Source organism: Vicugna pacos, chromosome 13, assembly GCF_048564905.1.
Source record: "Vicugna pacos chromosome 13, VicPac4, whole genome shotgun sequence".
Classification (NCBI taxonomy): Eukaryota; Metazoa; Chordata; class Mammalia; order Artiodactyla; family Camelidae; genus Vicugna; species Vicugna pacos.
In genome coordinates this window covers 63,040,331-63,067,928 of record NC_132999.1, presented here as the reverse complement: position 1 = coordinate 63,067,928, position 27,598 = coordinate 63,040,331, and the positions used below count along the sequence as shown (strand labels likewise).

Genomic DNA, 27,598 nt, shown 5'->3' with positions numbered 1-27,598 from the left:
CTCCCTCCTCAGTTAATATACCAAAAAGAGAAAAATGGGTCAACACAAGATCGATCCCCAGGTCCGTGTGAAAAGTGCTCGGCGAGTTCTTGTTGGCAAGTTTACCGTGTGTTATCCTGGTGCCAGCAGCTGCCATGTGTGGAGACGCTGTGATCCGGCAGGGACTCCGCCTAGCTTCACACTCGGCTTTGTGATCATCTGTGAATTGGGAATTATTGACCCAGTTCTGCAGCTGAGACCCTTGCGTTCTCAAGAGCGAAGTACGTAACTTGCCTAAGGTCCCGAAGTGAGTCATTGTGACGTCATTACTGGAACCCAAGCCTTGGGTAGTTTGTTACGTTTCTAAGTGAGCCAGCGGTATCTGTGACGTTGTGTCTGTTCCTACAGCAACAATGAAGCGGTGGTATTTTTAGGTATTATTACTGTTTCATTGTGTTGCACCATTCAGCTAGGCCGAAGCCCTGCTATCTGCAGAGGGCTCTTTCCAGGGGCTGTAGCAGTCTTGTCTTTGAAGCTGATCGCATCCACGCTGTGTTTTGGTGGGATCTTGGAAGTTGGGGGCTGGTACTATTGCCTGCTATGGGAAGACTACTTAATCAGGTTCATAATGGGATCATTTATAATGTTTTAGGTAATGAAACAAAAAAACCTTTTGAGGTTGTTGATAGTAATGTCCCACTGGCACATCAAGCATCATCTAAAGATTTATTTGAATTAATTGAGTCGATGATGGTAAAAGAGGTGATACACATACTCATGCAGTCCTCTTTGCTTGCAGCTGACCGATAAAGCAAAACGGAGGCAGAATACTTGAGATCACATTAATTCATCTAGGAAGATGGGTTGGGGATTTATACAGTTTAAAAATAGAGGTGTGAGAGTTTCGTAGGTATGCTTACCTGCCAGTGTTACTGCTGAACCCGGAGAGCCTACATACCACAGAGAGGCGGTGAGGTGAGCACAGAGAGAACCCCAGATGGAGGCAGAACCGTGGTACCCACTCCCCTGTGCCCTTGCTCTGATTAACAAGGCATCCATCCATGCCTTATGCAGTCTGTGCTTTCTCTGTGTGTTGTGGTCTTCTCATCTGTCTTCATGGTCTCTGGAAATATAGACAGTGTTTTCTATATGTTTTAGATAAACTTGAAAACAGTACAACCCGGGGAAGCAGTGACTCCCCAGCACTGTTGGTGGGAATGTGTACATTGGCTTAATCTTTTTGACCATCGTTTGTAGGCATGATGGAGACGAGCAGCAGCTCTGAAGTCATACGGCCACTTTCTGGCTGTAAGACCCAGGGCGGGTCATTTGATTTCTTTGTGCCTCAGTTTCCTCCACTATAAAATGAGACCACAGGGCACCTACTTATCTGGGTTATTGTGAAGAGCGATAGCCTGTGAGAAATTCTTAACCTGCCCTGGCACAGAGTCAGTAGCCGTTAGCTCTTGTTATTGTGATCTAGCAATAAGAACAATTATATTCTCTTTGAGTCAGCAATTCCACATTTAGGAATGTATCTCATGGAAAAGCTATCCAAAGTATTCAAAGACATATTTACATGGAATTATCATTGTAAAGTAACCTGAGTGTCCATCAGTGAGGGCTCGGTTACGCCTTCGTGGTGCATTCTTGAAATAGAATCTTGTGCAGTCATTTAAAAGAATAAAGAGATTTGTATGTATTGACATGGAAAGAGATCAATGCCATATTATTAAGCTAAAAATTAGGGGTTTTTGCCATTTCAGTTTGAAAATTTAAAATATACAGTAAAGTTGAAATAATTTTGCAGTGGAACCTGGATGCCCACCAACTCACTTCCACCATTAACATTTTATTCTACATTCTTTATCACATACCCATCTGTCCATCCATCTATCCATGTAAGATTTTGATTCATTTCAGAGAAAGTTGCAGACATCAATACACTTCCCCCCAAATACTTCAGCATGCATATATACATTAGAATTCATCACTTGTTTATGGTTCTTCTGAAAAATTAGTTTTATGGCAATACAGGTATTATATGAACCCATTTATGTAAAAAACATGTTTGTATATGTGGGCCTACATGGATCATAGTAAATAAACGGCTTTGGATGGCCATCTGTTAGAAGCAGGGTTATGAGCGATGTGATTTCACTTGGTAAGTAGATAAAGTGTGAGTTGTACCATTTTGGAGCCTGGCATTGTGGCTTCTCCTCCTCCTCCTTCCTCCATCATCATCACAAGCCCAGTTACAGAAAGCTTTGCTTCTGTTGTAAAGATACAAAACACACAGGCATCCCCTGCATTTCATACGAAAAAAGGGACAAAAATGGGGGCAACATTCTGACCGTAGACACTTGTTTTGTCTTTAATTGAGCCAATATCTTTGTATGAGGACCCTGAATTAGAACGAATCTCACTCTGCAAACACCTGCATCATCATGTCAAAACCTGATTTTAACACAACACTGAAAGAAACCAGCGGCGCTAGGTGGAAACCGTGTAGGTATGTGGGGTGATTTATCTCAAGGGGCGTTTTATTCTGTGAAATGCATGAAGCTAATTGGCATGTGTCAGCTTGGCTAATGGGACTCACTTTAAAGTCTGAAACTGAAGTTCTAGAAGGCGGAAGGATGGGGCTCTGAGATGGGTTGCAATTAGGTCTCCAAGTGCTTAAACCCACTTGATAATTTTCTCTTTGTTTCTGTGGGCCGTGGAGTGTGGGAGGAAAAGGGGGGAACCTATAGGGGCGTGGGGGGTGTGAATACAGACCTATATATAATTTACTTTCCTGGAAAGATATAGAGTCAAGTCGTTTCAATCGCTTTTCTTCTGGGGGCGTGTATCCCACAGATCCCGCCTGGAGTTGGGTGGAGTCCATTAGAAGTGGCAAAAATACATCTTTTTGGAGGAATTCAGGAACTTTTAGAGCTTTGCAGTGCATATTTTTTAATATGTTAAGTGCTATCAGAGGGTTTGGATTTCTCAATCTGCTTAAAATAAGTGGATTTTACACTTGCAGGGTGGGGGCTTACTCCTTTTTTGAGTTGCAACTCACAATAGCTCCACCTTTCAAGTGAAATTTTAGGTCCGGTGGGTTCCAAAGCCCTAACTGGGAATTTGTTGGCTTTCAGCATTTTGGAATAGAGCTAAAAGTTTCAGAAGCTGCCAGCAGATTTCAATTTAATCTGCTGCCGCTGTGTTGTCTCTCGTTGGTAGCAGAATGCCAGGGCCACAGAGATGTTTTCACGATGTAAATAATTTGCTTATTATAAGTTGTCCAAACACGGCATGCGTGTGATAGGCTACAATAAAATTGCCTGGATGTGGTTTGACATGACGGCCTGTAATAGTTGCTTCAGTCATTAGGGCGCAGTATGTAAATAATCCGCATTTTAAAATTTTCTTGAATGTGCTGAGGCAATGGATGTGAGCGCCTTCCCCAGATTCATGAATTCCTCATGGAATTTTGCAGTTTGCAGCCCCTGAAGGCTTGGGCTGCTTCCTCTCAAACAGCTTCCGGGACTGTCCCTTCTCCCATCTCACAGGTGTATTTGGGAGCAGGGCTGGGTTCATCATGCAGGGTCACGGACACAGCCAGGAGAGTGCAGGTGGAAATCGGCACCAGGACTTTCTGCCTCTCCTTGTGGTACCTCTCTCTGTGTTTTCTAAAGATGGGGCCAAGTGGGAGCAGAGACACCGAGGGCCTTTGTGTGGTGCCCTGGTGCTCGGAGGAGGAGCTCACTTTCCACTCGTGGCCCTCGCTGGCCTGCGTGCTGGCACCCTGCCCACAGGCTGCCCTCCTCCCTGCATGACGGGTTGGATTAGCCCCGCGAAGGCCTGGCGGTGGCGTGGCTCCGATTTCACCGGCATCTATTGTTTAAGAGGGCCGGTTAAGCTCTCCCTTTGAAACACACACACACACAACATAACGTAAATCAGAGCCAGAATCTTTTAACATTTACAGTTTTAAATGAAATTCCTGTTGAGAGTCTCTTAAGCGAGATTTATATCTGATTTTGCATTGAACTGTGTCGTTATGTAGGGCTGAGAAACTCTTACAAAATTAAGCGTAATGCGAAAACATGCTGAAAAGACAGTTCTGTAGAAATGTGAAACATTATTATGTTATAGAATATTGGAGTGAAGAAATATGCATAGAGGCACAATTACCATGGACATTTTCCTTTTAATGATCCTTGTACAATCCTTGGCAGAAAGGTTTGCTGACGTCTCCTCGCAGATAAAGGGAAATTGAGACTATATTGATATTCTACATCCGTTCTGAGGCTCACAGGATACCAGCAGAGTGACCCAGCCTGTTTTCAAATTCCAAACACCGAGGCCTGGCCTGCCCAAACCGATGCTCGCCGGGGCCTTGGGAGAGCCTGCCCCTTGTGTTGGGGATTTGGCCGAAACATGCACACCATGGGTGGACCAGAATCATTGCCTTCTGGGTGCTCTGGCCTGGAAGATTCTGAATTGAATGACTCTGAGTTGTCAGATCCTTTTCTCTGAAGAGTTTTTAGGATTTACAAGTATCTGTCTAGGATGGTTTGGGGTGGCCTTAGGGACAGGGTGATACACTTAGCTTGGACTAAGCTTTATTGATTTCTGGGGGGCAGGGCTGTGTTTTATATGCCCATTGCTCTCTACCCCACAGGAGACCCTACTCAGCCTTGTTTCCCACGGAAGACCTCACCCCTAGACTCCCACTGACCTGGCTTAGGGCTACAAGGTTATTTGTCACACCCCTGGGGTTTGTCCTTCCTTCTTCCTGCCTGCAAGTCTGCAGCTCCAGTCTCCGAAATGACTCCTAGAGCAAAGCTTCTTTTCTTACCCCCTCACCCCTCACCTGGGCCCCCCTGGCCCCTGGGCCCCCATGGGCTCTGGGCGGAAGCTCTGTTCCCCATCTTGTTCCGCAGACCTTCCTTTGGCTGGGGTTGTGATTCTGGGGTGCAGGGGAGAGCTGTTTCCCTGCCTCCCCGATTCATTTCCGGCCTCTGCCTGCCGGCAAGAGGTCCAGGGAGTCTGGAGGAGAGCTGGCTGGCAGCAGCAAGATCACAAGCCTTCTAGAAAACTGCGCTCCCCCCAGCCTCCACCCTAACCTCCTAGCAGGCTCTGGCAGGGTTGAAGCTTTTCCAAAACCCTCCTGGAGCCAGTGCCCTCTGAGCCTGGCACTGAGACGCCACCAGCTGTTGGGGGAGGGGCACAGAGGCTGCGCCTGCACCCTGGGTTGGAGCTCAGAGGACATTGGCGTTGGTGCAGGGAGCATCATTTGAGAAGCCCCAGGCTGGTCACACTCAGGGTCAGGTGGCAGCCAGCTCATGTCTTAAACGGGGCAGGCGGTAGCATTCATCTCTCACTCCCTTTTCTCCTACTTTTCCTGGAAGCTTTTAAAGGACCTCAGGGCCTTTTGTTACTTAGAGTTGCTTGAAATTAAGCAATTTAAGTAATTCTAATTTGGCCCTGCAATGTCTGGCTCTTGACCACCAGAGGTCACTGTAATAAGGTAGAAAGCAGGTGTTTCAGAGAGACTTAAGTTGGTAGTTAGCTCAAAAAAAAAAAGAAACCAACAAACCCCCTAAATTTCCTGACTGGCCTGGGTGTGCTGCAGTGTATTCTGAGGTGTGGACCTGCAGCCTCTCTTTCTTCTTCTCTGTGGAGGATCTCCTGAGCGGCAAAGCCTGTGGGACCCGGGAGAGTGGCCGCTTAGGGAACATCTGACTCCCAAGGCCCTGAGCAGGCCTGTGCAGCCCCGCTCTCTGGGGCACCAGAGGCCCGCATCCGGCGGGAGGGGCTCTCCTCCTTCCCCACTGAGCACACACCCTGAGCTTTGTCCTCACAACCCATTTCTTGCAGCAATCCTGGGGGCCAGGCTCTCTCAGGAGTGTGTGTGTGCATGCGTGCGTGTGCGTGCTCCCCTCTCTGGAACATGGGCTCGGTGATGGCACTGTCCACCTAGAGCTGTTTGGTGTTGAAAAGAGATAATGTACGATGTAAGGGCTGAAGGGCAGGCTCGGCCCCTAGCTGGTACCTGATGTGTGTTAGTCATGATAACGCTCTCCTAAGGGGAGGAGCGATGGAAGCGTTCCCCCCACCCCCCAGTAGTGGCTTGGACTCTTTCTCGGAGTCAAGAGGCCACCCTCCCTGCCCTCCTTGGTCGTCTTCCTTAAAGGTTGATGCCGTCGGTCAAAGTAAGAAATGCCGCCCTTTACTGGCAGCAGTTCCTAAATGTTTGTTCCAGGGAAGGCGTCATCATCCTTGGCGGGTGGCTGGCAGGAGGACTTGAGGGCTCAGAGGAGGAGGTCAGGGGGCCTGCACTGGGGTCCCCATGGCTGGAGCCTTTGTGAGGCTTCATATGCCCACATTTCTCCTCCAGTTCTAAATGCCCGAGTTGCCTGCGTGCAGTGGGATTAGAGACGCGTGCGAATCTCTGCAAGGAGCCAGGCAGCGTGTGGAGAGGGCGGTTTTGGATGCAGGTGCTCACATCCCTCACCGGGAACATTTGGAGGATATATGGGTCTTGGGGAAGGAGGATGCATTACCTGGGGCCTCTGGAGGGCCGTTTGGGCTGCCAGTGGAGGAGGCCAGGAGCAGTGATCTACAGAACATGCTGCTGCCATCTGCCTTCAGCGGTAATTTCCCCTGGATGTCTCTGCGGAGGTGCCACACACACACACGTACGGAAAATCACCAGGGCTGCTGCAGAGCAGGCACCTGGCACCACTGACCATGGGGCTGCAGCTGCTGGCCTGTGAACTGAAGCCTGCGGACTGGCAGGCGGGGCAGGAGACCAGAGAGACAGAGTGGCACTCCTGGGGACCCTGGTGTTTGCAACGTGCCTTCTGGTGTGATGGGCACGAACTTTGGGGCTTCGGCAGGGTCCAGAAGTCTCCGGCTGGAAAGACACTGGCATGATCAGCAAATGATGTTGGGCCTCGAGCGTGCAGATGCTGTAGAGGGGCTGAGGGAGGAGACCTGCCCTCTGACCTTGAAGACTCGGCATTTAGAGCCTGAAGGAGCCCGAGGCAGGAAGTTCTCGGCCCTCCCCTCTCCGGGTGACCTTCTGAAGCATCCGCTCTTCGCCCTTCGCTTGCTCTGGAGAGGGAGCTTCTCCCTGCATGGCGTCCCCTTTGCATCCTGCCTGGTGTGTCTTTCCTCCTTATCTCCACCCGCCCGCTCCCTCCTCCTCCCTCCTGCGTTTCTCTTTTCTATTCCTATCTGCCAGCCATATCTCCTCTCTCTGTCTCATCCCATCATTTTGACTTGAAACAAAACCCCAAGCCCATATATGTGAGGGGCTTCTATATAAAGTCTGGAGCTCTGGGGAAGCAGCCCTCTTCATAAACCTGATGAATCAATCTCTTCCGTTGGCGATAACTTCCACACAAAGAGACCTGGCAGAGTAGAACCTATCCCCCCAAACTGCACAGATGAGTCCAGCCTGTTTGTAACCAGACACCAAGCAAATGTTTTAGATGCTTATCTTTTTAATCCTCCTAGAATCACCAAGAAGCCGGTGCTAGGGCTGTCCTCATTTTTTAGATACAGAACAGAAGTTCAGGGCATTTAAAAGATAACTTTCCTGAGGTCACCCAGCTGAAAGGTGGCAGAAGCCTGGAGACTGTCCTCTCCACCTCTGACACCTCGCCTCCGGGGCCATGGTCAGCCTCTCCCGGGAAGGTCCTGGCTGTCGCTAACCACACCTGCCTGTCTGACTTCCTTCTGCTGCAGTCGAAAGCATGTTTCCTGCTTATTCTGTCCTCAGCTGAAATAGAAACCAGCTGATCTCCATCCTGCACAAAATCCCCCTTCGTGTACGTCTGACTAGTCATTAAGTTGCCCCCAGGCCAACCTCAAACTCTTTAAACTTTTAAATATATCTACATTTGAAAGATTATTTTTATTCCACTGGAACCATTACGTGCTTATTGTAGATGCCCTTGAGGAAAGAGGGTTTCTGCAAGGGGGGAACCTAGAAAGTGAGTGACGTTACTGCATCCTGGTCCTTTCAATTCAGGATACGGGATTCCGAGCGCACAGTGCTGATGCAGCCAGAGGAAAGCGGCACGAGTGGGTTTCAGGACTTTCCTCTCTGAAGATGTCCTCCGACGTCTGCTCTTGGATCGTGTGGCTGATAAGAGCTTGGTGTTAACACACCTTTACCTGATACCGGGTCTCCCTTTCCATTAAAAAATGTAAATTCAGAGGCCTTGAATGTGCCTGGTTTAGATTTTTTGATCCTGAAAGGCAGTGCTAATCAGCGTGTTCGGCAGCGATGAGAAACTTAAACCTGAGGAAAGGGAAAGAGAAGATTAAGTTAATGGCTTAGGTGCTGCGGTTCCTGCCCAAACTGCTTTTCCAGGTGCCCAGAGCCCAGCTCCTCTGAAAGGGCCTTGGACGCCTCCCGACCGGGCGCCTTGATGCGGAGGAGACCCCTTCGTGGAATCTCTCACTTCCAACCTCTCTTGGCAGAGGTGCACAGAAAGCCCAGTTTCAGAATCACTTCTGCATATTAATAGAAATATTACTTTTAGATGGAAATTTTCATTTTTTCCTGCCTGGTGTGCAAGCAAATAATTGAAACCTAATTTTCTTTATTTAATAAGCTGGCAGCCAATGTGGTTGAGCCCACACTGCGTGGGGGAGGGGTGCTGTTTATCACCCCGCAGATTTTTCTGGCTGGTCTGGATGGGTCTGAGCGTGGTCGGCAGCAGCAGGAGGCCAGGACAGCGGAAATTCAGAACTCCCGCACGGCCTGTCTCCAGGTGCCCGCCCCGCGGGAGCTGTCCAGGGTTCCCGGCGCGCGTGGGGCAGGGCCGCAGCATCCCGCACAGCGGTAGGGCGGAGAGAGCGATGTTCAGTCTAGGAGAGAGAGCGGGGTGGGGCAGGACTGTGCCTGTTTGGCTCGCACGGGACAGCCTTTGGTGCTGCTCTTTTCTTATTAGACAGCCCAACTAGTAAAGATACTTAACTTCTTTCAGGCTTGGTTTCTTCATCTGTAAAAAACGCACATAGTCTTGCTTTTCTTTCAGGCTTGTTAAAAGGATGAACTGTAAAAGCCAACGTGTAACAGCTGTCATGGGGCGGTGGCCATCACGGCCATGGGCCCGGGGCAGACGTGGGCGGTGGCCTCGTGCTGGTCGTCAGTATTTCTGCATTTCCTCCTGGGGGCACATGGCGGGACTGCACCTCCCTATCCCCTCTCCTCTGTGCGGTTATGGGTGGGTGCTTGAGCAGCTTCGGCCAATGCAGCGTGAGCAGTGATGTGGGTCTCTTCTGGGCAGAAGCTTTAAAAGCCAGTGTGTTGTTTGCTACGTGCCCTTCCCTGGACTTAGCGCCTCCATCAGCCTGGATCCCTGGGTGACCACGAGGGGCAGAGTCCCCTCCCTCACATCGTGCATTGGATCTGTGCTCTGAGGAAGAAACACTGTTTTTGTTTTCAGCCACTGAAATTTCTGGGTTGATTATTACTGCAGCCTAACTTGCATATACTGACTATGCTTTCAAGAGGATACGTTTTCTTGCTTGGGTGAGAGGGCGGTGCTCCACAGAGAAGGGTAACTTTGAGCACAGTCTGAAATCAGGATACAGCATTTTGCAGGTGCAAAAGGAGCAAAGTGCACGCCAGGTGGAGGGGCGAGCACTGAGGCCTGGCTGGGTTGTGTGGGGGGCGTCTCGGGCTCCCTCGCAAAGGTCTCTGTTTCTTTTTTGTCTGCCTCTCCCTCCTCTCTTCCATCTACCTTTCTCTTTCTCTCCTCCCCACTCCCGTCTCCTCCCTCTGCTCTGTTCTCTTGCCAGGTGTCCTGAGGCTTGGGTGATCCTGGAAGTTGTCATCTAACTGGCCTGATCCCCAGAGAGTTTATCTCAAAGCTCTTGGCAGCATCATTGTCTCCCGTTCCCTGGGTTTCTTGTTGCTTTCCCGTTTTTCCGAGGTTACGAGGATTAGATAGTGAAGCTGATAGGTGCAAATTCTCTACTGGCTGAAGTGTCAGTCATGCTAGAGATGTGTTTGAAGGGCATCTACCTAAATTTAATGACTCCCCAGGAACACGGCTCTTGTGACTTGGGTAGATTCTGTATAAACCTGGGAATTTCTATTGCCAGGTGACTTTCTGGTTTTCATTGACAAAGAAGAGATTTTAGGACTTCACCCACCTCTACCCTCCAGTTAATTCCACTTAGACAGTTAGTGAATTCCAAGCCAAGCCATCCTGAGATCAGGGGAGTCTGCTGGTCATCATTGTGCAGCCTTCCTGGGGGCCTGGGACACAGAGAGGTTTTTTTGTTTGGGGGAAGGTGGAGTCTATCTGGCCTCGTGAGGTTAAGACTTTCGCTGGATGGCACTCAGAACTGTGCTTTATTAAGATAATCTGAATATAATCACTGTAGGAACAGAACCTATTAATTATTGTGACAAGGAGAAATTTTTGCGTGTGGCAAAAAGGAAGAGAGAGTCACTCCAAGGTAAAATAAACCACTGCAATTGGAAAGTCCAGGTGATTAACGGAGTGAGACAAGCACGAGCTGGAGAGGCACAGTGGGGGTCGTCTGAAAAACAAAATATAATTTAAAGTGTAGCACTTGGTGGAACTAGTAAATCAAGAGTTGCAGGAATGGGTCTTCCTGAGAGAAGGGAGAGCCTGGGGTTTGCTTTGAAATTGCTGTGCGGCGTCCTGTTAAGCTCTGTGAGAAACCCAGTGTTCCTCCCAAGAGTCTTGAGGGGTTCCGTTACCAAACCCTTGCCTTCCTTTCATTCTGAGGTCAGAAGGGGGGCTTCATCTGTCACCGGGGTAGTGGCTCGCGTCTGTGCAGGTGGCTCCGCGGGCGTGTGCCGACGCGATGCCCCAAACCATCTAACCGTCTTTAACCCGTCTCTGTGTCTTCCCCGGCGGGGACCACTGCTGGAGACTGAGCTGTGTGACGCGGCCTTCCCCAGATGCACTTGAAACTGTTCACAGGACTTTCGAGACTTTAAGATGAGCCATAACCTGTGTTGCAAATCTCCTCCAGCTTTAGGCATTAGTTTAAAATGGAAGTTACAGACAGGCCAAATCTCCCTAGTCCCTAGCCGACTGGGGAAAGTACGCTGCGTGGCTTCAGTAACTAGTAGCTCCCCGATATTGTACACAAGGGAGATGGGCTTGTCATGCTCTTTGCCAAGGACAGTTTTCTCTGGTGACCTTGACCCTGTGCCCTTTGTCTATTCTGCCATTCCCCTTTCTCCCTCTGGCGTTGGGAATTTCCTCGACTGCCCTTCTCCGCCCCTTTCCTTCCTTCCTGCTTCTTTCCCACCAGCATCCAGAGAGGCTCCCTTCACGAGAGGTTCCCTCTCCACTCCTTTCCCCTCCAGCTCTGACTCCATTTCCGTTTTCCCCTTTATAACTGACCTCGAAGGAGAAGTTTTGTACTCGCTGTCTCCAGCTTCTCCACCACCTCGAGTTTAGATACACCAGCCTCCTGTCCACCTTCCTGCAGTACATCTCCCTCCTTCTCCCCTGCTGTCTTGTGGTCCATTCTCAGCACAGCTGCCCGAGAGGTCAGCTTGTTAAAACATACTTCTTTGTCACTTCTTTGCTCAGAGCCTTCCTGTGTCCATTCTCACTTGAAGTAGAAGCCAGAGCCCTTGGCACAACCAGCAAGCCCTGATAGGACCTGCCCACGTGCGTCCCTCTGAGCTCACCCTCAATTGTCTCCTTGCTCACTCTACTCCAGGGATGTGGGCCCCTTTGCCATTTCTCATCCCAGGGCCTTTGCACTGGCTAATCTTGCCTCAAGTGCCCGTCCCTCTCACTCCTGCAGACAGAGACTTTGATCGTTTTGCTGTGTCCTCAACTCCTACAACAAGGCCTGGCAAGTGTTTGATGCTCCATATGGATTTGTGGAGTGAATGAATGAATGAATGCTCCCTCCAGGAACACCGAGTCTTCCTGATGAGAGAAGGCTCTTAGCAATGCAATGTCCCAGCAGTCTTCTCCCCTGTCAGCCACCCTGGCTTGGCCTCAGGTTTTGATCTTGCTGCTGCTCTCTGGTCCCTTGGTCCCTCTGAGCCTCTGTTCTCACTCATCTTGGGGACCTGTTCCCTGCTGGCTGTGTGCTCCCATTGCTTTGGCTGCAGTGAGTCCCTGGGGGGTACCGGGGTTTGTTCAGCTCCTCTGGGTGGTCACTGCTGGCACGGGGTCCCCGCAGGCAGGGGCCTTCCGGGGCAGCTCACTTCTTTTCCTGCAGTTCTCACCGCAAGTTTAACACCACAAGCTGTGGGGTGGGGACCAGAGGCTTCCCGCTGGCTCATGGACAGCTCCCCCTTCCCCCAGGAGGAAGGATGGGAGGAGAGGCCAGCTGTCCCGTATCTCTTGGTTCCTATGGCAGAGAGCATGCCTCCTGGGTTTTTCCTGAGTCGGAGGACGGCTGGCAAAACTGATGGACCATTTGGGGGTCTTCCTGCCAGAGCACATTGTATACAACTTCATCTTCTAATTCTTTGTTTCCCTTTCACGTTTGTGTGGTTTGTCAGAAGCAACCAATGAGGCCAAGTGGCGACTCCTCTCCTCTTGAGGAGGGGCTGGGCGGGGCCAGTGGTGGCAGGAGGCAGAGTCAGCCCCCTGTTTTTCCAGGTCTTTCTGAACTGGCCCAGCCAAGTGTAGGTGGTCTGTGCTGATAGTGAGGGAGTTTGCAGGGGGACCCATCCCCACTGGGAGGCCGCCAGGCAGAGCAGATCGCGGTGTGGCCTTCGGGGTCAGGCCAGCCTAAACCTGACTTACAGCCTGGCACTTCCTCCTTCTGAGCACTCGGGAAAGGCAGCCCCTGTGGTCTGCGTTGTCCTCTGCAGGATGGGACTGTGACGGCACCTCACTAGTTGGGGGGTTATGAAATTAAGTGAGAACGTGGGACTAGGGCACAGTAAGCCTTAGCTATTAGCGCTTCTTATTTTAAGCCTTAAATTGAGAAGCAGGGACTTCCCTTTGCGACAGTGTTAAGTATCTGCGTGCAGCTCCTCGAAGCCCTGGGTTGGTTCAGCTCTGCCTCTCGGTGGCTCCCGTGGGACGTAGGGTCCCTGAACCCCCTCCTCTCGCATGAAGAGGGACACAGATGGGAGAGCTCACGGGAACGGACTTTCAACCCTACTGTACAGTTCACCTTTTAGGGACTGTGATCTGTTCATCTTTACTTGCACAGCAAACTGTCATTGTCCCTTTCCGTGTCCGATGCTGTGGGAGGTGGTGGCCCCGAGTACAGAGCCTGTGCAGTGGCTGAAGGACCCCTGGCTCCTTTGCCTGGATGGCCTCGTCCTCACCTGCGGGCTGCGGCCGCTTCCCAGTGGGAGGCCCCAGGCCATTTGCTCAGTCTCTCCCACGAGGGGGCTTACCTGCCGGGGCACGTGGGCTCTCAGAGGCCGTGTTTTTCTCCCTCCACTGCGAGTCCCAACTGGAAGGATTTCAGGGCTAAGCAACCCCAGTGGAGAACAACTTCCGGTCCGAGGTGCCTTCCCGGGGAGCCCTCCAAATTAGGTCACGGCCCCACTCCTCACGCTGCATGAAGAGGGCTGTGTTAGTTCTCACACTCGGTTTCTGTACCTGCTGCTCCTGTCTGCACGATCCCATGGGAGTCCTGCGGCCCCTCCATCGCTTCAGTCAGGGTGGAGGCCGAGTATCAGCACCTAACGAAGCCGAGCTGTCCCCACACCTCCTTAGGCTGGCCCCTCACCTGGAGCCAGCCAGGAAAACGGCACGTCTCAGACGTGCGCGGTTGGCGACCCTTTTGGATATTACCCTGGTGCTTTTGAATATTTAAATTTATGGTTTTGATAATTTATTTTTAACTACTTAAAGAGCTGAACCTGCAATTAGAACCCGCCGCCGCCAGGTGGGAAAGGGGACCATGGTCTGACCTATTTACTTGTGTATGATTATCTGCAAGGTGTTTTGGAGTAATTTTTTTTCTAGTCCTTTTTATTTTAGAAAATTATAAATGTTCCCTGTTAAAACAGAGCCACTGAAAACACTGCTCCAAAAGACCAGACACAGGCACCTGGGGAGGGTGGACAGAGCTGGTGCTTCCTGGGTGCCTTTTAAATCTGAGCCGTCTCTGGTGCCGGGGATGCAGACAGGAGTGTGACTGGACCCCCTGAGGGAGGAGCTCAGAGTCTGCAGGTCCCTGAGCAACACCTGGCAGGTACTGCCAAGGAGGTGTGAGGGGGGGGGCGGAAAAGCCTGGGGAGGCATCTCAGGGGAGTGGCGCCGGGCGGAAGTGCGTCCTTCCACCGGGAGCCGTGAGGTTCTGCAGGGAGCCCCGCCCAAGGGCTGTTTGTTACGCTCCCAGAGCCGGTACACTGGCCCACGCTGTTCTCCTTTCTGTCCGTGTTTTCCTTTCTGGGCCTTGCTTTCCCCTCCTTGGCATCCTCCTGGCCCCGGGCTGGCCCCTTCCTGGGGTGGCAGAGACCCCAGGGGTGGGGGAGGGGTGAAAGCGGGGAGAGACTGGGCCCGGGCCTGGCTCTGGGCTCTTCTTCCGGTCTCTCTGCCATCCGAGGTCCTTCTGGAGTTCGCTTGTTTGAAAGATGAACACAAGCTCCATTCTTGCTTTTGGGCTTCTCAGCTGGAGATGGAACTGCGCTGGGGGCCCCCGGCCCAGCTCCCGGGTCCCTGCGGTGTGTGTTAACCACCCCACGTGCTGGCTGCTGTGGCCAGAGGGGCCCGGGTATCATCTCTGAAAGAGCTTGTACCCCTGCCAGGACAGCGTATTTAAAAAGGCCAACATTGCAGGTATTTCAACGTAGCTTTAAAGTGGATTTTACGACAGGTCTATGCAGCGGGCTCGGTAGATTCTCAGTTGGCCGGATGGCACTGGCTGTACTCAGGTCACGCTCTGCTCAGGCCGTGTCTCCCTTCCTCCCACCCAGAGGAGGGGCCACAATTTCTGGGGCCTCCTTAGGAGCCCGCAAAGGTGTCCGGCTGCCCCGGACTAGTGGGACCTGTGAGGGTGAAATCCATCAGGTTGACTCGTACGTGGGGCCTTTCTTGAAACCACTGGTGCTGGTTGGTCCCAACAGCATCCTGACTGATGTGCAGAGGAGATTTTCATGTGCAGGTCCCTGGCCCCAGGGGAGTCATTGTTTGTCATCCATCCTGTAGGTGGGGCCTCTGAGCCGGAAGCAACTCAGTGACTTCTCAGAGGCAGGGCTAGGATGGAGTTTTCCCGCCTGAGGACACTCCTTCACTGGGCCCCAGATCCTGGAGGCTAAGCCAGGCCAGGCCATTTGGTCACAGATAATCAGGGGGACTAAAGGCGCCTTTCTACTCCAGAGGTAGGGAGGGGACACTTCCCGCAAGACCAGGTTTCCTCGTGGGCGACCCCTGTCCTGCAGGTCAGCATTACCCAGCGTCTGATTCCTTGACCTTGGCTGATGTCATTCCCAGGAGGCGGCCCCAGGCAGGAGTGTGGGGGAGCAGCCCCCCTCCTTCCCCCTCACGCCGGATGGAAATAGCCCTGTGGACATCCAGCTTTGCCTGCTTGGGGCTCTTTAGCCGGGTTCTCCAGCAGGACACCTTGATTGTTTCCAGGACTGGATTCCCCCTGCACTCCAGTATCTGGTGTCTCCACCTTCTTTCCTCTGGGCCTGGAAGAGAAAGTCCCTGGCTTTGCTGATTTGTTTCATGCTCAGCGTGCGTTCCTTAACCAGCAGTGGCTTGGGTTTTCTCATTTCTGTCCTAGGCCTGATCTCTTTGCGGGGAAAAGTCGAGAAAGATATTTAGGCACCTTGTTCACCACTGACCTGTCTGGGGAACCCTCACATAGATTCTTGTGTCTGGGCTGGCAGAAATGACATAAAGTTCTTTGCTGTAGAGGTGGTACTGCTTGAAAGGCTGGGGCCGGCGTTAACGTAGTTCCTCTGTGAAGGTGATGCCTGGCAGGTGTTTCCCGCAGTGAATGAACAAGGAAGGGTGATGAGTGGAGCTCAGCCAGCAGAGAGGTGATCGCACCTCCGAGGGGCCTCGGAGCTCTGGGTGCCACCGAGTCCAAGAAGTTGGCATCTGGACTGATAGACTGCTCCAGGTTCTGGGGTCCAAATACGGCCAGGGCTTAGGAAAATCCCCTCCTCTCCCTAAACTAGCATATTCTAGGTGTCATCCTGGCCCGTGGAAGGATGAAAACCTTCTCTGATAAGTCAGACCACTTCCAATGGCTAAAGCGCACGCACACCCCGCCTCTTTCTTTCCTGTTGTGTGCTCCCAGACCACTTCTGTAAGCTCTGTAGGCTGAATTCTTCTAGGCTCGGGGAAGTGAATTTCCGAGCGGGAGAGTCACACGTGTGGGTCTTCCCTGGGCCTCTGGCAGGTTCCGCATCCAGCATCACTGCCTGGTGCCCGGGCTCTCCTTTCCCCCTGCCCCCTGGGCCTCCCCAGGTTATCCCGCCATCCCTTCCATCTCAGGTCACCACCCCCGTCCCATCCCTAGAGATTTCTGTCTCTCTGGAAAGGCTCGGGAGGAGAACCCCACTGAACTCCCTACCACTTCACGGACTCCAGAGTCTCACTCTGGCTCAGTTTAAGAATGTTGTCGAGTAGAGGGTGGGTTGGACAGGGTGATGGTGGCAGATCTGGAGAAGTTAGGAGAGTTTAAGAAATCTTATGCTCTGATGACCATCCTGGTCCCCTTGTGTTCTCCCTTGTTCCAACGACACCCTCTTTTCCTCCTGTTTTATTCTCAAGGGAACATCCTCCCCGTCCTCACACCGAGGCGATCAGAGTGGAGTCGGGTGTGTTGAGGAGCGATGGGGCACAGAGCATCACGAGTGGGATTCACTGGACTTGCCATTCTGCTGGGTACTTACGTGTAGAACTTTAAAGACATGATTGGAGCTCAGCCTCACAAAAACACTGAGGAGTGGCTACCGATACCTGGAGCCCAGTCCAGAACTCCGGCCCGCGCCGCAGCTGCGGCCGCCCCCGGCCCGGCCCCGGGACCGCGGGGCTTGCTGCTGTGCACCGGCTCCGGCGCCCGCGCGTCTGCTGTGGCTGATCTGTGCGCTGAGAACCTTAAGATGGGTCAGTTCCCCTTCTCAGGGGCTGTATCTGTCTGCCCAGGCCACCGCGACAAAATACCGCAGACGGGAGGCTTCAACCACAGACATTTATTCCCTCACAGTCCTGGAGTGGAGTCCAAGATCAAGGTGCTGGCAGGTCCAGCGCCTCCCGAGGCCTCTCTCCTTGGCTTGCGGGTGGTCTCCTTCTCGCTGTGTCCTCACATGGCCTTTCCTCTGTGCACGCACCCCCGGCGTCCCTCTGCGTGTCCGAACGTCTTCTCGGGGCATCAGTCACACTGGGTTAGGGCCCAGTGACTGTATTTTAACTTAATCACATCATTCAAGGCCCTGACTCCAAATACAGTCACACACTGAGGTCCTGCGGGGTAAGACTTAAGCACATGGCTCTGAGGAGGGGGCACAGGTCAGGCTATAACAAGGACTTTGGCTTCACATTGGAGGGGTCTCCTTGGTGTGTGTTGGGGTCCTTTTTCTACCTGTGCACATGTCTTCAGGCCACCAGGGGCCCGAGTGAGCCCGGAGCTGCAGGTTGAGGATGGGTGGGAGGTGGTCATGGCCACTGTCCCCTCGGCCTCTGACTTTATTTTCCATCCAGAGCAGCGTCCTTTTTCTTCAGACTGTGGACAGTTCTGTGGCATCTTGTACAACACGCAAGAAGCCTTCCGCACTGAAATTGCTCACAAGTCAGGTTCCAGTTTCCCAGGAGCACGTAAAGTGTTGCCAGGAAAGCAGAATTGTTGGAGATTTATGTCGGTTTTTCTGACAGGACGAAGCTCTCCCTTTGTTTCTTGGAACTGACTGGAGCGCGCCCGCCAAAAGGGCGGCCTCAGAAGGAGCGGATTGCTTTCTCTTATTCTTCCTCCTTCTTTTTTTATTCCCTCTCAATTTATTTTCAGGTCAGGGCTTCAGGAGGTCGCTGAAGCTGTGAAATCTGACAGACTCACCATCTGAGCAAACAGACTGTCCAGGAACAGGTTTTATTTGGCTCCCCGAGTCGATGTGACAGTCCGGGAAAATCCCCAGCCTTTCCAGCTTGTCTTTGCCTGAAAGAGTTTGGTTCAGTTGGACAAATATTAATTGAGTGCCTCCCTTGTGCCAGGTACCATGTCAGGTGCCAGAGCTCCGAGGCTGGGGACAGCCCAGTCCCGTACGGAGCGAGGCAGACGTGCAGAGACACAGACACGTGCTTATCCGGGCCCCAGAATGCGTACCTGGAGGGGCTGCTCACCACCTGGGCTCGCAGGCTGTGGACCCATCGAAAAAATGTCAGAACTGCTGATGAGAAGGTGCCTCCCTGAGCTCCTCGAGTGCCCCGGCTGCTCTGGCCCCTGTCCATCCGGAGTCATGCTGTCTGAGCCAGACCAGTTGTTAAATCTTCTGAATGTTACCAGTGTGGAGGGCACATGGATGAGCAGGGTTGGATTGAGTGTCAAGGGTTGGGAAAGACCTTTTGGAGGAGGTCAAGACAAGGCAAAATTCCGAGTGAGAGTTCAGCAGACCAGACCAGGGAAGAGCAGGGGGAAGGCCATTCTAAGGAGCGGATCTGGACTGTGCAAAGGCACTGAGGCAGGAAACAGCATGGTGATTTTGGTGAAGTGGTGACAGAGTGGGGTGGTGGGGAGATGAGAGGAGAGAACACCAGGCCGGTGGGGATGGAGTGGCTGGGCTGAGCCTGGGTGCACAGTGGTAGCCATCTTAGGAGGAGGAACTGGAAAAAGGACAGGACTCAGAGGACACAGGGGTCGGAATGCCAAGCGCCAGGAGGAGGGGCGAGTGAAGGGCTTATTTTGATGACTAGTCCCACAGTATTTTAAAAATGTATACATTTATTTATATACTCCCTGGTTCCAGAAAGGATTTAGGTTCCTGATACACAGCTGAGGCTCAGTAAATAGCTGGGCACTCAGTAGTACATTTACAGTGAATTGTAAAGAGACCTGTAATACAGTCGGTTAAACATTTCTTGGTGCAAAAAATGAGGAGAAGAAATTGAAGATGAGACAAGATTGCAACACAGAATGTGGGGCCTGTCACTGTCCATCAGATGTGGTTGCCTGTTTTGATCATCTTGTGCAGGGAAGAAATCATGGTTGAGGGTCAAGGGAGGTTGTTGAGAAAGGGGAGAGGCTCTTCACCGAGTGGACTCACGGCCTTGGGGCCACAGTCAGTTGAGGGTGCGGTGGCAAGTGTGCAGGCGCTGGAGGGGAAGGGGGCTATGGAGCCCGGGCGTCTTTGCTCCAAGGCTGGCAGGTGTATTAGTTTCCTGTAGCCTCTGTAACAAACCACAAACCGGGCAGCTTCATACAATAGAAACTGATTCTCTCCCGGTGCCCGAGGCTAGAAGTTGGCAGTGGAGGTGCTGGCAGGGCCATCTGAGCCTCTGAGACTGTGAGGAGGACCTTTCCTTGCCTCTTCCTCACATTGGGTGGTGGATGTCCATCCTTGGGGCTCCTGGCATGCAGCCGCGTCCCCCCAGCCTCTGCCTCAAGGGCCTTCTCCCTGTGCATCTGTCCTCACCTGCCAGACACCAGTCACGTGGATGAGGGCCACCCAGGGACCACCCACGTGGGCCCCCCCACCCCTGGGTGACCTCACCTTAACTTGATTACATCTGCGACCGCCCTATTTCCAAACGAGGTCACATTCACAGGTACTGGGGTTAGGACTTCAAAGTACTGGTTCTGCGGAACAGAGTGGAACCCATCACAGCAGGTCACGTCGGGTCCAGAAGTGCCAGTGGAAAGAAATGAAAACGCAGCGCCTCGCAGTCACGTCGATGTGCGGAGCCGCAGCTTCCCCAGAGGGACGCCTCCTGGGCTATCATCCCGCCGACTTGTTGACCCTGGGCACTTTCCGCCCCTCGCCTCCCACCCCTTTATTTTGGGAGAGCTTCTGCGGGGAGCAGCTCTGGGGCCCACGCACCGCGGGGAGCGCTAGCTTAGCTGCATTGCAGGTTGGTGGCAGGGACAGACAGACCTTCCAACTCTTGAAATGAAAGATTTCTTCTTAAGAAATATTGCTGCGTGTCCGTGCCTGCCTCCAACACCCCGCCCTGCCTGGTTTTCTTTTCTTTTTTTGTTTGATTTTAAATCTATTTTGGATCTGAATGATCTTCCCTGGTTCTAATTTGTATTTGCATTCAGATTTCGAGCATTAGACAGTTTTTCTTCTTACAAAACCCGGCAAGTTGTAGAGACGAAGTGGGAACAAGATTGGGAATCACACTTTTGGGGGGCACGTGTCTGAGCATCCTGCCAGATTGGGGGGCACGTGGTGAGCAAGTCCAAGATGCTCTCTGCCTCTTGCGGTTTATCTTCTGGGGCTGGAGAGGGAGAAAGTAGCTGCCAGGAGAGTGGCAATTGCGAAGGATGGAAGGAGCTCTGTGTGTTCTGGGTCTGAGTTCACAGAGGGGTCAGGGGCACCCAGGGCTGGTGGGAGCTGTGGAGGCCCGGGGAGTGACAGAGTGGATTACGGGTTCTTCCTCGAGGACAGCGTCCCGAGCGTGGTCGGGGGGCGGCTGGGCGACTGTGCTAGTTGTCCAGGTGGGACGGGACGGGGCCCAGCCCTGAAAGTGGAGCCAAGAGGACAGCTCTAAAATTTCCCTTAGAGTCAGAACCCAAGAATTTGTAGGTTTTCAACTTGAGCAGCCAGGTGGTCAGCAGAGCAATATGTGGAGAAGGTGAAGCCCGAACCAGAGGAGAAAGAGGTTTACAGAGGCCAAAAAACCCCCAAAATCTATCTTGGATGTATTTTTTTTCCTTTGGAAATTCATTTATTCATTCATCCAACAGACATTTTCTGAGCACCTGTACAATGCAAGACTTCCCAGGTGCCGAGAAGACCAGTGACCGAACCCAACTCTTGCTCTTTTTTTTTTTTTTAATGTTCTACGTGTTTTTATTTCTTCTATATATTTACTCTTTTTTTTAAAATTGAAGTATAGTCAGTTACAATGTTGCATCAATTTCTGGTGCACAGCATAATGTTTCAGTCACATATATACAATTTTCCTTTCATATTCTTTTTCATTGTAGGTTACTTCAAGATATTAAATATAGCTCCCTGTGCTCTACAGTGTAAACTTGTTGTTTATCTATCTTATATATAGTAGTGTGTATTGCAAATCTCGAACTCTCAGTTTATCCCCCCCCCCCCCAGAAAACAAACTTATGGTCACCAGGTGGGGAAGGGGGTGAGAAGGGACAAGCTGGGAGCTCTAGTCTATCTTGGACATGTTTAACGTGAGATGTCTGTCATTTGTCCCCATGGAGAGCGAGGTCGGCAGCTGGATACTGGAGCCAGGAGCTCAGAGGAGTTAAGTGTGGTGTGTCATCAACAAGGAGTCGGTGTGTAAAGTCATGACCCAGGAGAGGACCCCACCATGGGAGAAAGGGCAGAGGGAGGAGTGAGGGGGCCAGGGTGGGGTCCTGCAGTGCTCAGATGGGGGAGGGGGAGGAGATGGTGCTGGAGATGAGGAGGGTCCCGGTGCTGCCCAGAGAAGCAGGTCTGGATGGTTTCACAGAAGCCCAGTGGGGAGGGGTGGGGTAAGGGGCTGCTGACTCTGTGGGAGGCCACTGAGATGAGAGAAAAGGGCACTGGATTTGGTGTCTAGAGGTGGCGCGTGGCCCTGGAGAAGTTTCGTAGTGAGTGTGGAGGGGACCACCGGAGGGAGGGTTGGAGGGAGGACAGGGGAGAAATGAATTCTGATCAATGGACGATGCAGAGGAAAGGAAACCTTAGGAGTGAGGTCCTTGGGAAAGTGAGAGAAGACGGGATATAGCGCAAACTTGAGGGATTCCACTTGCACGGGCAGGGCTGCTTCGCTGCAGCAGGAGGGAAAGTGGAGGAGATGGGGCATCTTCCTGTTGGATTCCACGTCAGCTGATGGGAGGGATCTAGAAAAGGAAGATGGGCTGCTGGTTAGGTGGGAGCCCTAAGTTGCAACGTCTGATTGTAGGAGAGACCAATGAGGGAAATAATCTTTCTTCCAACCTGGTGAAGGATTTTCCTCGTTTCACAGAGCAGGCGGCCCCAGGCATGTTTATCAGTGTCCACCCCCGACTGCATTTGAAAGCGCTGTAGTGTTTAGATTGAGGAAGAGGAGGTAGCAAAGAGCACAGCCCTTGTTTCGCCCCGACTGGGGCATCCACACTCACTGGGGTGGCTCTGCGTCGCGCATCCTGCACCGTGCACAGTGCTCACCAGCACCGAGTGGCTTTCGTGGGAGGGATGGAGCTGAGTTGTGGATCTGCAGTTGCCTGACCTTGACTTCACACTGCTCCTGGCCTAACTATCAGCTTCCTGTCCAGCCCACCTCCTCTGGGCCCCACCCTTGCCTAGGGGTCTTCTCTTTCTTGCCTTTTGGCTGCTCCACAGTCATCTTCCCAGTGGTCCCCTCCTCTCCCAGCGCGGGTGGCAGCCTTACCAGCCGCATCCTTAGCCCCTGTGGCTTCAGCTGGTTGCCCTGCCCAATGCTTAGGGCCCTTCCACCCCCAGAGTCTCATTTTAGGTGGGCTGCCTGTGAGCTACCCTGGCCCTGTGGAGCGTGAAAGGCACATCTGTCTGTGTGTGTGTAATAAACAGTTCGTGTCATTTTTAAAAATCGAGGTAGATTTTTCTGGTCTCTGAACAAACTTTGTCTTAGTTACCTGTAGATCCAAGTGTACTGCTTTCAAGGTAAACCTGCTTACTTTTGGCACACAGCACCAGTAGCCTCTAAAAATGGCATAATTTACTAGCTTTCCATGATCTGATGGATTTGGTAGAACTTGCATCAGAGGACGTGTGTAGGAAGTTGAAGCTGAAGTCTTGATCAGAGGAAGAGCCAGTGGGCTAAGGGTTCATTTGTCTGCTTGAGTAAATGGTAGCCTCCTTTGTTGATGCCGACAACAGCTGTGACATGTGACAGTCAACTTCCCAAATGGCTGCGTTAGCCCTGTCATGTCTCAGGGGAGCATCTGGGCTGGAGTGTACCTGGGTAACAAGAGAAATCAAGAGAAGGAAAGTTTTGCTTTCTTGCTGGACTACTTTTCCTCCGGAAAGTACCATGGGCTCCCAGTTTAGAGGTTGGCATCCTTCCCCTACATTATCTTCTTTGCTCTTTTGACTCCCTGGGACCTGGGATTTGAGGTTTGGATGCTCTCTGTCTCTTGGCTTAATGCCAGCTTTCTTTTCTCTCTCTCTTTCTTTCTCTCTCTCTCTCTCCTTTTCCTTCTCCCTCCCTCCCTCCCTTCCTCCTTTCCTCCCTTCCTTCCTCCCTCCCTCCCTCCCTCCTTCTTCCTTTCACTCAGTAAGTATTTGCATGTCCACTGTAAGCTGGGCACTGGGCTACTTGCACAGGGTACAACAAAGAACAAAACAGACCAGTTCTCTGCTTTTTTTGTTTTTACATTTTACTAGTTTAACACAAAACCTCTTCAGAGAGTATCCGTTTCTCCAGGCAGGGTGACTTTTGATTGTTTGCCCAACAGCAACGCCCCTTCTTTCCTGCCCACAGGTCTCAGGGGCCAGATTCTTCAGGCGCGGCCAGGCCCCTCTGCAGTCCAGGGGAGTAAATCCGGATCAGCCTCAGCCCCTTGTGACACTAGTCAGTTTAGGGGCCGCCTGTGACTCAGTTATTGCCACTGAGCTGTGTAGGAGCTCCTGGAGGAATGCACTGCCTCTTAAAAAGGAATATGAGAGTTGTGTCTTCTGGGCTTTGGAAAACGTGATGGTTGGGAGGGCGCTGTTGTGGTCGCCCTGCAGCCGTAGAGGTCCCGGCCACAGTCAGAGGACCACTGAGCTGCAGGAAGAGCCCTGGTTCCCAGTGACATCATTGATGCCAGCCCTGCCTCCAGGCCTCCTGGGACACGAGATGCTCGCTTGCCTTCTTGTTTAAGGTTTAGGTTGGATTTCTGTAAAGTTTTTTTGCAGTCGGAAGTCTCCGCTGTCACCACAGCCCCTGTTTTAATCCTTATCGAGGCTTCTTGTGTTGAGCCCAGTTTTTGCGCAAGCATATTTTTTCCTAAACTGTCAGGTGCTTAAGGTCATCTTGGCTCCCCTCTTCCATTCCCTCTCTCGGCACAGTGTCTGGCCAGCCTCAAGTCCTGCACGTCGTAGAATATTGATAAACGCTTACTGAGTTGAATGTGAGTTTTTAGGACAGGAGTTTAAATTTAGTGACCACCCATGGGCTTCTGAGAAATTACTGAAAGCCAGTCAGTGGCCTGAAGGGAGGACAGGCTGACTCAGGCCGGTACCACTGGGCCGGGCTGACGGCTGTTTGGGTGAATGGATCCCCCCCAAGGTGCCAGGGAAAATCCATCATGGTGTCCCGAGCTCTGTGTTTTATTGAAAAATCCATTTATAAATAATCTGGACAAATGAAGGAAAAGGCACTTTATTGGGATTGAGAAAAATTCATGGCTGCCGAACATCGGCCCGATCAAGCTCCCCAGCTCCTGGTCAGCTGCCCGCGCCTCTCTCCATCCCGAGGAGCCCTCCTGGCTGCTCCGGGGCTGCCTCGAGCCTGAGTCCTCTCTTGTTTTCTAGCATGCTGGGCATGGACATCTCCTCTCTCTCTCATTTTGCGCACTGGCATTTCGGGGCTGTTTGGCCGAGCGGAGTTATTGATGTGTTTTCGTGCAGATGCACAGAGAGTCCTCTCCATTTTCCTGCGGGAGAACCCCCGGGGCAGCGGGAGGACTGGCCGGAGCTGGACGCAGGCCTGGGCTCTGCAGGGCTGTAAAGCAGGAAAGGCGGGTTCTGGACACCCACTGCCCTCACGGGCCCTCTTTCACCCGTTGACCCTGCTAGGCCCCTGGCGTCTTAGAGATGTTTTCCTGTTTCACGTAACATCTTTATTTTATGGTCGTTCCTGTGACCCACAGGCGACTGGGAACGACTGTCATTAGCCACGCAGGAGCAGCTGTTATATCGTGAGCTCCTGCTTCATGCCACGCTCTCTGCCAGACTTTCCCTGCTTTGTCTCCAGAGATCCTTGGAGGACAAGAAGGAGACTCTGAGAGGCTGAGCGTCTTGCCCAGGGTCACACAGCTTGGAAGCAGTGGAACTGGGATCAGAATCCGCAAGTTCTTTTTTTGGAGCCTCGTCTCCTTCCACTGACACCACAGGATCACATTTTCCAAACCAATGGTTGGATGCAGACTTCCCTGCACAGAGTAAGGAGGCCATAAATAGTTCCTGAAGGAAGCAGCAAGTGAATGGGGCACGGCATAGACAGGATAGATCTTGCGTCAATGGGCTGTTCTGGGCCATGTGGTCTCAGAGGCCACCAGGGCTGTCTTCCCTGTTTGGAGGGCTGGGAGGGGCAGCAGAGGAGAGCCGAGAGTTTTGCTGTTGCTGTGGGACTTGACCCTGGCTCGGGGAGAGGGGTGGGCAGTGGGGCGGCCACGGGCACACACACTTACCAAGGGTGAACTTGGCCAAGCCAGCCAGGTCTGGAGCCGAGACTCAAGACTCACTCTAGGCCCAGCTTGGGAAAATATTACACGGTACAAAATAAAATTAAACAGTATTAACCACAGGCCCAAATTGCATCTATATTTTAAAAAGCATTGTGCAGTTGAGACTTATAAAGCCTGGCCCCAGCACGAGGCTGTCTTGGTTAATGAGAAGCTCGCCGCTTCCTGCTCGTTTCCTTGGCCTCCCCCTGGTCCTGCTTGTCCATCCTCTTCTGATGCTCTTGGTCCTTCGGGTCCAAGCGCAGCTCCTTGGAAGGGTGTGTCCTTTGCTCTCTGGTGGAAGGAGGGCTCTGCTGAGAGGCAGGGCCTGGAAGTGCCTGGAGCTGCTGGCCCCCTGGGTGTGGAGTCTTCGGGGTGCAGGCATCTCTCAGAGCGAAATCAGGGCAGCTCAGTGGAGAGGGGCCATCTCAGGGAGGCTCCCAAGCCTCCTGAAGTCACAGCCAGGAAGGGGCCGGAAAGGGGATGTGTGTGCTGCGCTGGACGTGCTAGGCTTTCAAGCAAGAGCATGGGTATGAGCAGCCACTTCTGGCTTTATTTCAGCTTCATCACTGATTCCTGTTGGGTCCTGAAGTAATCTTTCATTCCGTAGCTTGTTTTCTCTCCCTTGGAAAATGGGCTTGGAATCGGTGCCCCTGGTAGTCACTGCTGGCTCCTGGTTGTTGTAGAGTGAGGCTCTGGGGTCATTCATTTCCCTTTCCAGATTCTGAAGAACCTTGGGCTTTGCAAAACAGAGGCCTTTTGAGAAACCAGCTTTCTCCCTGACATGCCGGTTACGCCTAGTGACCCCTAGAGGTGGCGACCAGGGAGGGGTCAACTCAGACCCAGGCCTGGACTTCATGCTGGCTCTGGTGCCTCCCTGGGCAGTGCCATTCTCTGTTGGTGGCAGGGAGGGGACAGGAAGGAGACTCCTGCCCAGTTGTCTCCACCATCTATTCCTCCATCTCATCAAACTGTCAGTAGCAGGCAATTTTTTCTAAGCATAGAAATCATCTCTCTGTGTGTGTGTTTTAATTCTGGAAGAATCACTTGGGCAGGGTAAAGGCCTGGTGAGTAACTTGCTTTAGTGGGAGGTACTGGATCCAGATGTGCTTGCTCTGGTTCTGAACACCTGGGCGAGGGACACTGCGGAAGGGAGGACTGATCTCGTGCGTGTTTCTGGGCGAGAGGACGTTTAAAGAGGGACCGTGCACGCCGGGTTATCGGCGGGGCTCCCGCAGGCTGCTGCAGGGAGGGGCTCATGCTGGCTGCGCAGGAGCGGGGAGGATGCGTCAGAGCCCACGGGCCCAGGGCTTGCCCCCCTCCCCTCCTCCTCCTTGAACAAGGTCCTAAATGACAGGTGAACAGGAGATGGCGAAGGTGGACCGGGTAGGATTTGGACGTGTTTCTCCTGACCTTGGTGGGGCCCTGTCCCTTCTCTTTGTAATCTTGAGCGGGAACAGCTGACAAAGGGTCTGATAGGAAACAAAAGCAAACAATAGACTCACTTGAAAGATACAGTGAATAGAAGTTAATTGAATTTTTTTTTCGGTGCAGACATTGATTTGACCCTGTAAGATGTATACAGTAAATCATGAGGCGAATTAGTACACAATAAAATGTAGTTTATTATCATGGAACTTTGATGGTGCTTGTAGTTGTGTTTTTAATTATTGCTTTAATGACTTTCTGTATTTCAAATTGTGATAAATCTATTTTATTTTCCTTAAATAAACGAACTGTAGTTTTACAAGGTGAGACGTGGAGCAGAGCTGGTGATGAGGATGGCTCCTGCAGTGATGAGGAGGAGCAGATTACAAAGACTGAAGATGGGCCAATTTACGCACTTTTAAAGAAGCCAATTAATATCTAACCATTAAACACAAATGCTATAGATCAGTCTCACGATTTTATCTAGTCTCTGGGTTCCTGTTGGACTGAGCGGAGACTGACTCTTTAAACCAAATAAGTGAAGGAAGAGCTAAACGTGGAAATGCCTGGGACCAATTAAAACAAAGGATTTGGGCCACAATGTGCTGAAAATACGCTGTGGCATCCTGCCTGGAGGATGGTTACTGAGATGAGTGGAGAGGCCGGAGGGGACTGTCCGCACTGTCTTTGAAGGCTGACG

The 27,598-nt window shown here is 52.1% G+C and overlaps 1 protein-coding gene and 1 long non-coding RNA gene across 2 annotated transcripts in view; both read left to right on the top strand.

Moving 5' to 3' along the window:
- The window catches only part of CAMTA1 (calmodulin binding transcription activator 1), an 819,414-nt gene that overhangs the window by 212,271 nt on the left and 579,545 nt on the right, over positions 1–27,598 (top strand). The gene's annotated exons all lie outside the window — the stretch shown is intronic.
- On the top strand, positions 414–27,361 carry LOC140700815 (uncharacterized). The gene is made up of 2 exons (XR_012079531.1): positions 414–600; positions 27,213–27,361. It is a non-coding gene; the product is annotated as an uncharacterized lncRNA (long non-coding RNA).